The following is a 14,929-nucleotide window of genomic DNA, read 5'->3' as shown; positions in this document are numbered from 1 at the left end:
GTTCCTGTTTGCAACCTTCCGTCTTGCTTATTGCCTGCAAAGAACTGGCTACACAACAGTGTGAGTCAGCAAATGGAGAGAGAACAGAGGGGAAGAGCTCAGCTCTGGTCTTGAAGGGCTGCTGTACTGTGATGACAATTGCTGAGCTGACTGTTAGTCAGGGCTGCTTTTGGAAGATGCCAAGACAGCAGTCCCTTAGTAATTGAGAACTTATTGTGGTGTGACCCAAAATTGAAAAGAGAAAGAGAGAAGAAGGAGAAAAAAAATCCTGAGCAAAATAAAGTGTCTGGAGAGAAAGGTTGAAGAGTGAAGTTACTTGAATGTGTGGAACAGTTGACAGTTTCTGGTCAGAGATGGAGAAGAAAGGTCCATGAGTGGCTCCCCTGGAGGTAGGGAAATGAATCCCAGAAAGATGGCATCTTCATGCATGACCCAAGGTGAGAAGGAGAAGATTGGCTATTGTTGGTAAAGCCCTGGTCTCTGGGGAACAACAAAGCCGAAGACCCAATACAGAGTCTTCCCCCAACAGCAGAAATTGTTTAGCTGAGCAGATCTGTGTTAAGCTGTCCTGAGCACATTACTGTTAATCTAGCCCATTCCTTTCTTTTCACTCTCTATTGTTAAGCCTTAGAAAAAGTTTATGGAGAGGGAATGAAAGGGGCAGGAAGCAGGAATGCTAGAAGGAATAGTCTCTGGAGAGAGATATAGAAGGAAACCTGATGCTGGGCAAATGCTGGAATTGTATATTGCTGTTACAAATACCTGTTGTAAATAGCTTTGCTGTATAGTAAGAAGAAAACATATACACCTCCACTGTCTTGTTCCCTGTGTCAGTTGTCATCCCTGCAAATCAAAATACACAATCAATTCAAAAAGAACACAATCACATTGTGACAAATCTAAAGATTGAAACCAGAATCCACTAATGCTGGATTTTTCCCTAGTAAGAAAATGAGCTATGAATTGATATACCTATCTCCATGCAGCAATTTTTGTGTGTGAAATTCACACAAAAAGCATGCTCAAATTATCAAAGATATATCACTTCTGTAAGATACACTGTTTTCTTTGAGCTATGGAACAACTTATATCATTAGCTTCTAAAGCAAGCTAAGGCCCGGAAAGCATAATCATTTGTTAGTATTCTTAGGAAATTAAATGAAAAAGTGACTAGCAATATTTATTATCTTGGAGCTCCACCAGTGGTGGAATTCAGCCAGTTCACACCAGTTCAGCAGAACCAGCAGCTAATTTTTTGTTTTCCAGGCCCAGAATGGACTTCCGGAAACAGCATCCACACAGAGAACCAGTTGTTCACATATTTGAATCCTACCACTGAGCTCTACCAATTTGTACCTGAGAACAATGTTTCTAAAATTGTTAACAAAAAATATTTGTGATAAAGCATAGATGATATAAAGCACAGGAAGGCACAGGAGGATCCACTATTTTGTCTTTACACTAACCATTAAGGAAAACCTAGGTGAAAAAGGTAGAAAAAAATCAGAAATATTATAGGAAACTGACCACCTAATGCTGTACTTGTAGATTTTAAGGAACATTTAAATTTCAGAAAGTGAATTTTAATAAGCATAGAGCAATGACAGGAGAAATTCATGACTCCAGGATGGTTTTGGAATTGGCAGCCTTCTAAATCAAATCAGTCAATCAATCAAACAATAAAGGGAAAGCGAGCTCAAGGGAGATATTAAAAACACAATTACAAGTAATTCCTATGAGGGGGAAAATGGAGGATAGCAAAAGAAGCCAATAGAATTACATAAAAAGCCAGGTGAAATCAGAAAACAATAAAGGATGTTTATAAGAAATAGACAGCAAAGAAGAATATTCTCTGGTACTCTAAAATATAAATTGTAGAAATGTGCCAAAAGAGTTAAAGCTCACAATGAGCTATAAAAATCATTGTCAGGACTTCTTTAGACGTTTCAAAGTGAAAGAAAAGTAAAGATGGTGAAATGCTAATCAGTAACAAAGAAAAGGTAGAACAACGTAACTTATTTTGGTCAGTTTTCACTAACTGGATAGCTTGTGTTCCAACAGGAAATCACTATCAAAATGGTGAGGTAGGAAGTTTCAGATTCATAGAAGCTTAATTAGTGAATACCTATCTACTATAAATAATTTTAAATCTCCGTGTCTGAATACTGTAAATTGCACTCTAGGATCTGGATGAACTTTTATTATAACCTTTAAGAAATCCTAAAGAATTAACAAGATTAGCCAGACAATTAGAAGAGAGGAAATGTCTTCAAAAATGACGATCTAGACAATTTGACATTGATATCTGAGATTCTAAAGCAGATCGTAAAGTAATTAATGTTGAAAAATCTTGATAAGAAATGTGGCAGTTACATATCTTGTCAGAATAACTGTAGTTCATGTTTTGTTAATTAAGTGTAGGTAGCATAGCAGTGGCTGTTCAGCATGGGGAACACAGCATGGGCTGTGTTGGATAGCACATGGCTGAGCATTTTCCTATATGCCTTTTGACACCTACATAAAATGGTTAAGAAAAGTAATCCATTGGCTGAGATAAAATGTCTCAATATGCTGTTGCTGCCAAATTATATATTCTGGGCCACATCTGGGACCAGTGGACATCCTTAACTGTAATCTGGAGGCTGTGAGGGACTGTCTGGTTCAAAACAAGCTTAAAACTCACTTCATCTGAAGGAGCAGGTTAATGACTTAGAGATATTCCTAGACTGGTGAATGGAAGCCAGCATCAACAAACCCTTTGTTCAGCTTCAGATGGTATCCCACTTGTACTCTTTTTCTGGATCAGGAATCCCTAGTGACAGTGACTCATGGCTTTCTTAGCCTTGAGAACTGAAGTTGGGATAAAGTTGCAATTGACTGATAGTAATTTTGCCAATGCCAATGCTGTTCATACTTACAATGTATGCCAAAACTACATCAGCATTATAAATTCTGCAGCCCTAATCAAAATATTATGTTTTAAGTATTCAGGGTCCTTTCCAAGGAGAAGTAAATAAAATGCTGAGAAATGTTATGTTTACATTTAGGATTATTTTGCTTCTAGTATAGGATTTAGATTTATGAAATATCAGCCTTCAGATTGTATTTTTAACCCTGATAGGAAACACCCATATATGGGTTTATTTCAAATATATCCTGGATTAGAAAAGGAAATGGAAATAAGAGGCCACCATTTTGGAGACCTGATAAATCTTAATTTTGGTGGCAACACTGTGTAGGTTATAAGGCTATCTGGGTTATTTGGCTGTCCACTTGTAAGGCTAAAGTGCAACCATAGGGGTCAGTTGTTTTTAAAGTAGGATCACCAGTCAGGCTTAAGAGAACATGTTTGTCCAATAAATTCTAAATAGGAAGTCTGACTATGAATCATCCTTGCCATTAGATTCTAAATAAGGCATTACTGGTGGACATCTTGTTCAAAAATACTAATTTTACTATTGTTGCTTGTTTTGAAATGTAGCATCCTGGTATGCAATTAAGATGGAAAGAACTGAAGATTTGAAAAATGTAATGTAAAAATGTTAGTAATGAAAAGTTAAAGCAAATATTTATTGGCCATTACTTGGGCCATTGATAGAATGATTAAAGAAAGAATAGAAATAATTTGCATAGATTTTAGTAAATTAAATCTGAGGCTACACTTTAAATAGCTAATTATGCTTAATCATGCAAATTGATGGTGAAGACATTAATTTTAGTGTGATGTGCAGCCCCTCAGTAGACAATTCAGAGTAATTAGTAATTAATTATGATTATTGTTTACAGTCACAATTAAATAGGAGTTGCATATTCACCTTTGCTCTATGTGAAGTGCTCCCACATAGGTTGCTAAACATAATAAAGTAACAAAGCTGTTTTACAATGCCACCATAAAATGTGGTATCATGCTAAACCATGTCCTTTTCACTGATGGGAATAACATATTAGGAAAGTAGTAGTTTTCAAAGAAAGAGATATCTAAGACACCTTTGTTTCCATTTTTTAAAGTGAGTTTGAGATGTCAAGTGAATGAATCACCATTGCTTGTCTTTAAACTGAATGCATTTCTGCCTTAAGATCAGAGTGATCATGCTGGAATGCAATAGTAAAACAAAATTTTTAGAATGAGCCACAATGAGTTATCAGCTTACCGTACTGCCTTATTTGGAGAGGAAGAAGCCAGAGCTTCAGTTTTCATATAATGGTAAACTCACGAGGATTGAAATTTTATGATTTATTGGACAATCCTACTAGAAAAAAGATTGTACTAGGAATGAGATTCAGATGAGAATGAGGAAGTAACATAGAATAGCATGCTGTTTATATATATATATATGTTTTCTGAGGTTTTCGCGGGTGTTTGTATGTGGATCTTTGGTTATTCGGGTTTTTCCCCACGTAGAATTGAAGGTGTAAAAGCAACGTTTCTACGAAATCCCATCCGTCATCATCAGGCTGGTGGCTTCAGCTGAAACGTTGCTTTTACACCTTCAATTCTACGTGGGGAAAAACCCGAATAACCAAAGATCCATATATATATATATATATATATATATACCGGTATATATATATATATATATATATATATATATATATATATATATATATATATATATACATACTTGTTAACTATTTAGATTACCTTGCTAGGCCCCAAACATGGGGCAAATCTTTATTTCCTGTTTCAGCCTATCTTGAAGGCCATCGAACAGGCAGTAGTCACACCGGTGACAGCTCATATATTTATGTAAATTAGATAGGCTGTGGTATCATTATATATATATAATGATACCACATTTTATGGTGGCATTGTAAAACAGCACTGTTACTTTATTATGTTTAGCAACCTATTATCCAAATTTATATATATATATATATATATATATATATATATATATATATATATATATGTGTGTGTGTGTGTGTGTGTGTGTGTGTGTGTGTGTGTGTGTAAATATTTTAGATTGCTAACAAAGAATTAAAGGGAGACTGATATGCATTTCAAACTTATTTGTTTTCAAATAAGTGTGTGTGTGTGTGTGTGTGTGTATAAATTTGGATTGCCAACAAAGAGTTAAAGGGAGACTCTTTGTTGGCAATCCAAATTTAACATAAAAATGATGTCCAGTAGCGACTGCTGCCTGGGGACAGCCCTAGATTGGGGCTGATACAGGCAAAAGCTTTCTTCCCATATTTGGGCTGACCGGGTGCATAAAAAAAAACACCACACACACACACACACACCTTCATACATACATATAATCGTTTTGACATGATCACCATTCAAACTGAGGCCTTTGGCATAACGTCTTACAAGGTTTGAAATTCCTTAGTAATAGTCATTTGGCACCAAATCTGGGCTATGGGGGCCGGTGATCAAATACACCCCAACGGAACTGCTTCAAAAGTTCTTGGGTGCGTCTAGCGATGTGTGGGTGAGCAATATTGTGAACCAACACCATACCGGAAGTCAGCATGCCCTAACGCTTGCTATGGATGGCTCGTCTGATTTTTCATAATGTTTCACAGTAGACTTCTGAATTGATGGTCGAACCACGCTCCATGAACTTCACTAGCACTACTCCTTTGGCATCGTCCCATTTGGCGAGATTTTCTATGGCATCATTTCTGGTGTGGTGTTGGTTCATGATAATGCTTTTGATCAACCCTCCCCTCCCCCGATAGCCCAGATTTGTTGCTGAGTGACTGCTACTAAGGAATTTCAAACTTTGTAAGATGTTATGACAAGTGCCTCAATTTTAATGGCGATTTTGTCAAAAAGTAATGTACTGTTTTAGTTTTCTAATGTGTATATAATGAAAGTTTTGTATCTGCGAGTGTCTGTTAATGATAACCAAACGGACTTTTTTTTCCGAATTGCCCTCGGACTTTATGGTTAATAGATCAGAAAGTTAGTTTTCTTGCTAAAGGAAACAATAGAGGCAGATTCATTAAATATATCTCACAGCCAATTTTACCCACTTGCTCTGCTTTTGCCCAAGTCATTTTTTTGTCTGTCCGTGTGTGTTTTCCAGATTAGGCCAGACGAGATGGCGAGAGACCAGCTCCTCCAAAGTAAATGGTAGAGAGGGCAGGTATGCCTTTTTCAGACTGGGTGAACAGAGTTTATCTGCCTACCAGCTTGCCCAGAATGACAAGATGGTTCATTTCTTTCTTTTGCTTTCCCTATCATTTCCATGATAATCATGACCTATATCACTTTGCCTCAGTATATATTTGTTCCTTCTGGGACATGCTGAAATAAGTTTTAACAAGTTCTGCTCATCATTATATTCTGCTTTCATTGTGGTTTAGCCTGACAGACTGTCCTTTGTGAAGGACTGCAAGCTTCGTAGTGCTGAAAGCTGCAGCAGATCAGGAGTTGGTGCTGAGACACAGGCCCTCAGTCTAAATGATCCCTTTCTCTAATGGATAACCTATAGTTCTACAGAAAAAATACATCTATCATCCATGCAAAGGTGAAAGCAAACCACAAGCATGACATAGATAAAATATTATTTGAGCCACTCACCCTTTCTTATTAAATAAGCCAATACATGGGGTATAGAAATAGAATTTGGACAATTTCTATACAAAGGAAAAGGCTCATGGTGGGAAAATGATATGGAGTAACAGTGGGAAGACATAAAATGGACCATGTCCCATGTGGATTTTCCATTTTTCTGGCTTGGAGGTTATGTGGGATTTTTCTTTCTTTTTCATTCCAAACCTGTCTTGTACTTTAAACAATTATTTTATTGAGAGCTAGAATGCAGCCCTGGGAGCAGAGGTTGCATTCCTCTTCTAAAGGTCTAAAACAAGCTATATGCTTAAAGTATCTTAGAATATGAAAATTTTGTGACTAAAGCATTAAGAGTCCAATTTGTACACTTAATAAAAAATAGAAAATTATCTTCAATAATACAAAACCATTTGCTATATGTATTTTTAATTGAAAGTTAAGAAAGAAATAAACCCTACTTTTTCTTCATCTGCTTCTATCAGAAAAACTTCTATCTGCTTCTATCAAAAGTTTCCAAGGCTCATTATACTCTCTTAAAATGCATGGAATCGAGGCAAGTACATTTTTTTCTAAGTTAAACAAGAACCAATATGACAGATGAGTGCTCCCAAACCAAGATAATCTTTTTACCTGCCACCTTGATAGCTACTGGTTAATTGGCTATAATAATCAATGATGAGAAATGGCTGTAATTTCACATGGTAACATAAGTAAGTTAGAATGACATTTATTGTATAGAAAAATACATTTCAGAACTGGGTTTAGATTTTTAATCTCATCCCTTTTAAAACAGGACATAGCATAATTAAAGAAAAGCACCTACTCAAACACTCTTTATCATTTGGTTGCAGTCTACATGTCGTTGCCCTTGAAAAATAGAAGGAAGCTTCAGCTGATGCAGAATGCAGCAGTGCAGGCAGTTTTGTGTGCCCTTAAAACAGCAAATATTACAATTCTGCTCCACGAGCTGCATTGGTTGCCAGTTTGCTTCCAGTTGCAATTCAGATTGCTGGTTTTGACCTTTCATGGCATGAGACCCAGTTATCTGAGGGATCATCATTCCCCAATTATATCTGCTTGTCCCATCAGATCTGGAAGAAGAGATATGTTGCAGGTCTCATCTACTAAAGAGCTACATCTGGTAGGATCCTGGAAATAGGCCTTTTCTGCCATGGCACCAGCCTTATGGAACATCATCATTCTGAAGTAAACCCGACTCTATTTCTGTTAATTTTTTGCAAGTCCCTCAAGACTTGGTCATCAAACTTGGGGGATCCAAGTGAATGTTGAGTTGTTGAGTTGATCCATTGTTGTTTATATCTGTCATCTCTCCTTGCATTTTATAAATTGTAATATGATTTTTATTTTTTATTTTTTAATTGTGTGCCATCCACACTCACACTTTTTGAGATGGCAATGATGAATAAATTCTAGTAATTGAAATGGTCCTTTTTGTCTCTATGCCATTTTATAAGGGATAACCAAATTTCTCAATAAGTCCAATTATGATGCTCAGGCCTGTGGTTTATGAGAATGGAAATCCCAAGTAACTTGAGGGCAACAGGTTGGCTGAGCCTGTTCTGTTCTGTCTATTATCTGAATTTGAAATGTGTGGTTGGCCATTATGTTTTAATTAAGCAGAGCCTAAATTTATCAAGCTAAGCATTCAAATGGACTTAAGCTGTATGGAAGTCCAGTAGTTATCATATAAGTCCAACTGTGCATGAATTCAGTGGCGTAGCGTGGGGGGTGCAGGGGGGGCCGGCCGCACCAGGCGCAACATCTGGGGGGGGCGCATTAGATGCATTTTACTTTAATTACATCAGTATTTTCATAACAAACAATACATGTGCTTAGGGGGTAAGGGTTTCTTTAACTAATCTAGTGGAAGAGACTCGAGTGCTAAAATCCATGGGTTAGGGGGTGCAAATTACTTGCCTTGCCCCGGGTGCTGACAACCCACGCTACGCCACTGCATGAATTTACTACTTTTAAGTGATGTCTCTTTGGTTTTCAGTCTTAATAAATCAAGTCTATTCTGGGTAATAGTAACAAGAAAGACAAGTTAGCCAAACTTTAGTATTCTCCATAAGAGTGATTAAAGGAGATGTCAGGTGACATGGATAATGTGTATACACTGGGCATCACACTGCTCTCTGAGTAGTTTCTATGGTAACAGAGACAGGAATGAAGCAGCGCTAAAGAAAAGCTATCCTGAAAGTAGAGGTTATTGATTAAATGTACAGAATTTTTTTGGCTTTTTTTTTTAACTGCTAAAGTTGAAATGGATATACCTGCTCTAGCACGGAAGGTATGTTAGGAACTATTGACTAAATCTGACACACCATTTTCCCTGGAATTCCATCATTTCTGATTCTTCAGGCTTTTTTCTCTGTTGAGCCTCTGGTGCTCTACTATCTCTGTTGTTAAGGAATATAACATTGTTTGATAGGGAGATACTGCATGTCTTTGGCAATCTTCACAACTTAAGCTGGATTTGTTTGTTTTTGTGTCACCTGTTTCTGATTTAATCATTTGGTGAGTGGATAAATACAGCACCTGTTCACCTGTTCCCTAGGCAAAATAATGGAGGAGTATACTTTCCCAGATTATCCAAAATGATTTTCATTTTTCGTGGTGTGTTCTCTTCAAACCACAGGGATTCATTGGCTGGTTAGTTGGTATGAACATTTTTTTTAAAAGAAACAGTTGTTGTAATATCAATTATTTGGATCCTGACCCCAGATGAAGATGCAATGACCTTCCTATAATAATGGGTACCCATCACTCCCAAGCTTTATGACCTTTCCTTTTTTCTTTTTGGTTCTCCTACTTTCTTCCCCCGAGAAAAAAGCAGCACAACACAATGCCATCCTCTGCCAGCAGATTTGTTTCAAAAAGAACTCATGCATCTTGAAGATGCATTATTAATGCCTGGACAAATCACATCAGGTGGAGCTCAGCAAGTCCCTGGCACTGAAAAAAAGGAACAAAGGCCAGTTCTACAAGAGAGTGAAGGATGAGACAAATTATAACAGCTGGATGTTCCTTGTAAGGAAGATGGAATAAAAACAGGATAGCTCAAATTGTTTGCACATAATGTAAGTTCATATGCACATTGATAAAACTGAATTACTCACTGCACTAAAGTAAAATAATTTTGTAAGTAACAAGCATCCATCCATTCCTGAACCTCTTGAAGTAACATGGCAAATTGGGCTGGCTTGCTGGTCCTCAAATTGCTTCCAAGATGCAAAAGTTTAAAGAGTCTCTGAAGTTGAACTCAACTCTTAGTAACTTCATGGATGTCTTGGTAATTGTGCTGAAGAAGTTCATGATTGCTTTGGTAAAAAAAAATAACTGAAATAAAAGGAAACATTTCCAAATATCATTAATAGACAGCGGATGGATGTTTCAGTGTCAGGCTTATCTGAAAAAGACAATTAGACTTTGAATTTGGCAATCTGGAAAAAAAAGGACCTCACTTAACGAGTTTACTCATAAATGAAGATGGGACTTTTGCTTGTTCCGTTTCTAAGTTTCTAGACAGTTATTACTTGACACAAAACCTTAATAAGAACAAATTGTGTGATTTCTCCCTGCTCATATTCTGCTGTTAGGAGCTTGACAGCCTTCTTTCAAGATATTTTATTCAACTTCCCAGATCAGCATAAAACCATGAGATTTTCTCCCATCCAAGGACTAGATGACCTCCAAGGTCCCTTCCAACATTATTATTGTTGTTATTAAAGTCTTAATCAAATCTGACTGTGCTTTGACTTTTTTTTAGATAGACAAACTAGGTGTTGCCAGCATTTTGACTCCAAAAGAAGCAGCACAAGTTTATTTACCACTAGGTAACCTATGAGTCACTAGGCTATCCTTTGAGAGAAAGAAAGTGCAATGTGATGTAAAATTAAATTTTCCAATTCAATTTTTTTCTCTCTCTTCCTTTTTGCCACTTTCCAATGATGTTTGGTGTCATGTCTTAACCCTTTATTTCTATGCAGCATAATTAGACTGACCATTTATTTTTATCCCAATGCTGGACATTCCCATCATCATCTCAGAAGAGTATTTGTATGACATGACCACAATGATACCAGAAATTGGGGAATAAAAACTGGTTTGAATATAGTGGAACTTTCAATTCCACAGGAACTGAGGGGGTCCCAGATTTTTTATTCATTTAGTTAATAGGTTTGAAGTACCTTAGTTCAAAAGTCATTGCAATATAATATACCAGGAATGGGAGTAACTTCTGACTTTCTGCCAGCTTCCCCATTGACTTTGCTTGTGGGAAATTGGCAGGTACTATCAGAATCATGAGACAATGGATGACCACAGTAGCAACCAGAGGTTTGTAAAATTGACTGGTCTGAATATCCTTGAAATTTCAGTTCCGTTGGGTCCCAGATTTTGTATGCATTCATTAAGCTAGCACATTTGAGATTCCCATTATGTAAAAATGGTTGCCCCATGATGCATCTTTTCAGCTAACAGGCAAACAGAAGAGTTTTAGTAGTATTTGGGCAGGCAAGTGGTTCCTGAAGTAAGTGGATTCTCTAGCAAAGAACTTAAGGCAAACCCTATGCAACATGGATTGGCAAACTTGGGAACTGGGGGGGGGTCAGAAACAAATATCTAAATATCTTAGAAAGCAAGGCAATGGTACAGATGGCTAGGTGAAGATTTTCTGTTTTTTCTCTCTATAAGAGGGGGTATTTTGTGCCCTTTTGATTTGGTGTAATTGATTTAGGATTTGCTGTATTGTTAAAAACAATGTGGATTGTGTCACCTATTTCTGGCAACTATAGTTAGCAAGAAAGCATGTGAGGGTAGAGTGGTCCTGAGCTTCAGGATGCCTTTCCTGGTACCTATGTTTAGAATTAAGATCTTAAATTAAATTGAACAAAGAAATGTGTTGGGCTGACAGAACTTTATGTGAATTCAGGCCTGTCTACATGAGAAAAGCAATGAGTTATTCCATTCTATATGTCCCTCTAAAGGACAGAATATATAGAATGCTCATTTGATAAGAGTAAAATAACTCCCAAACACATCAAAACCATTATTTCCCAGAGTTCTGATCTTTGTGAGATAATCTGCTAATAGCACATGTAAGAAATTCAAAGTTTCATTACTGTATATTAAGGCCTGAAATGAGTTGTGTATAATTAAGGGATATTCATAAAATTGCACTAAAAATAACGCATAGATTTTAAGACATTTTTAAGATAAGTGCTCTAAATTCATTTTTCATTTTTCTTTATTGTATTTCTTTATACAATTTTTTTGAAGTAAGTAAAAAGTTAAATGGATACAAAAACAAATTTGCATGAATTAAGAAGCCAATTACATCCAAATTCTGAAGCAAAGGCATATTATATGACAGTGATGGCAAACCTTTTAGAGACCGAGTGCCCGAACTGCAACCCAAACCCCACTTATGTATCATCAGATGCCAAGTGGGCATGGCCCATTGGGTGGGTGTGGCCCACTGGGTGGGCGTGGCTGCGGTGGTAACAGCAGACTGGGTGGGACTAAAAAGTTCAATCCATCAATTCCAACTTTGCAAGATCTATTTTTTCCCCGTGAGAAGTTGAAATTGATTGATTGATTGAACTTTTTTTTGCACATAGCAGCAGAGGCCTAAAGCGAAAAGGTTTTTTAAAACCTAGCTGAAGGCCTAGGACTGGGGCGACAGTCTGCGTGCCCACAGAGAGGGCTCTGCATGCCACCTGTGGCATGCGTGCCAGAGGTTCGCCACCATGGTTATATGACAATAGTAACAACATGTTTTTATGATAAGTTAAAGGGTATGGAAAATAAGCATATCCAAATATGCTTTGTAAAGATATTTATATATATTTAAGCAGATGCAGCTTTCCATGAGTCAGATGAGCTAAGAAAAGGGCATTGAGAAAAGATGGGCCATTATTGAAGAGGTTATGAGATTGAGAAAAACCTGCTTCAGCCTAGTACATGCCAGAGAAGTTGGGGACTGCATGCCTTGCTGTGTTTGACTGTACAGCAAACAGAGGCAGGAATCAAAGAATCCATAGGAGAGCTAGATGCCATGTAACATTGACAAGCTTTCTAACCACATGGGACAACTTTATAGAAACCCAAGTTCTACTCCTGGAACAGTGGGGGGAAAAATAGTATTTTGCAGCATTGGATTTACAGGATAAGGAGAAAGGGACTACATAATGAAATGCATGCACATGATGTTATACTGCTGTCCAAAAATGTTAGCCTTTTTCACCTGATGCGATAACATAAAATGAAATTAGATTGTTCACAAATAAAAAAATTCAAAACATGAATGTTTTTTTTCTAGAGGCATTGCTACAGGATCAACATTCATTAAATAAGAGTCCTTCTGGAATCTTAAAGAAAATGGCAATCTGTTTAAACGTATTACCTGCTGATCTGCAAGTAACAGAAGCTAGCAGTGTTTGGATATGTGAACATGCTTTGTAGCTCTTGGGTAATGTTACTTGCATTTTTTTTCCTTTACAGAGAATCACTTTTCCCTGTACATTCAACAACCAACATGAAACCACATAATTATATTTTTATAATCATGATTAAAAACCATCTAAATTATCCTGCCTGATGTATTCAAAGAGTACTTTGATTGCTTTTTCAGGGTGTATTATGGCTTTTTGTTCAGCCACATCAAATGCTCTGCTCTAAATTTTAAAAAGTATCCATGTTATACATATATTGGAATTCAAAAAAATACATATATATATATAATTTATAAGCTGCTAATTAGACATCACAACCAACTCTATTCAACAGCCATTCAATAATAACCATTCAATAGCTAGCAAAGGCTGCTTACCTATTAAAGTACATTAATTTCCACTTTATGGTTTTCTTTTGCCAATTATCAATACAGCTTACTCTAATTCTGATAAAAGTTCTTAGGTCTGGAACCTTGCAGTCTTGGAAATTGTTTTTTTACCCTCACATCGAGGGCCAGCTTATGTTTTAAATGATGGAATACTTTTTAAAAAAAATATGGAAAGGATAAGTACTGTATTGTAATGAGCAGTTTTAAAATAAAGTATGTTTTCAGCATAATAAATTAAAAAACAAATCATTTTATATTTTTAATAAAATGAATTAAATATTACAATTAAAGGGAGAAAGCTAATTCAAAGTAAAGAAAAGAGAAAAAAATAGAAAATACAGAAAAGAGAAAAATAGACAAAGGTGAAAAGAAGAATACACCAAAGAAAAAGAAAAGAAATATATTTAAAACAACAAGTTTAACCAAAGTCATCACCTTCTCTTAAAATTCAGCCAATAATTTCTTCTTCCTATATCTTATCTCTTATCTATAAATGAGTTCTTAAAATTTCCTTGGTCAGTTCTGGTCAGAAAAATCCATTAAGGATCACCAGAGATAATAAATATCTATTTTAACCTTTATCAAATAAACTAACTTTCCTCTCTTTTATTTTTAACAATCTAGATCTTTAATCCCATCGAATAATGTCCTATAACTTTATTTATTTATTTTTTAAAAAATCTGTCTATTGTTCAAGATCCTTCAAAAATTTAATAAGGGGTGGGTTTTTTTTGTAAATCCAGTGTAGGAAAATTATCCAGGCCATGGATAATGGCAGTGCACACACTCTGGAAATTTAGGATTGGGAATTTAGGATGTGCAAATTGAGAAAGCAGTTTGTCACCCAGGGTTTTCCAGTAAGAAGACTGGAAGATTTCCCATGCCTTATCTTTTTAATGAATATGTTTTCCTGAACATGGCATTTAATATTATTTTATTATTTATGTTATTTGTATTGTAAACCACCTCAAAATGCTCCAGGATATAAAGCGATAAGTAGCAAATTCAGCCTAAAGGCCAAAAAAACTGATAAGTAAAGTATTTTTTTTACCATTCTAATGCCTTTTACTATTTTTATTGTTTTAATTTTTTTTAAAAAAATAATAATTACTCTGAGCTTTGAACTCTGAGCCGCCCAGAGTCATTTGCTGAGATGGTTGGCTATAGAAAGCAAATAAATAAACAAAATAATAAATAAGTGAATAACTCTTGGATACTAATGTTTAGAATACATATTTTGTCCACTATGTCCATGACTCTAGGCCAGTCTTCCTCAATCTTGGCAACTTTAAGATATGTGGACTTCAACTCCCAGAATTCCCCAGCCAGCAGAGAAGTTCAAGTCCATACATCTTAAAGTTGCCAAGGTTGAGAAATGCTGTAATTATAGGGAACAATGGCCATGATTACACCATTGTAAGCTGAAAGGTAGAATTATGGCACCTTGTAATAAACAGTATTCTGGAAAAACAAATAAATACTTCAAATAAAATTTGGTATCTTGTAAAATATTGCTGAAGAAAGAAAAGCTTTTCTTCATG

The sequence above is a fragment of the Vipera berus genome, assembly GCF_964194415.1.
Source record: "Vipera berus genome assembly, chromosome: 3".
In the NCBI taxonomy this organism is placed as follows: Eukaryota; Metazoa; Chordata; class Lepidosauria; order Squamata; family Viperidae; genus Vipera; species Vipera berus.
Note: the sequence above shows the minus strand (reverse complement) of the source record.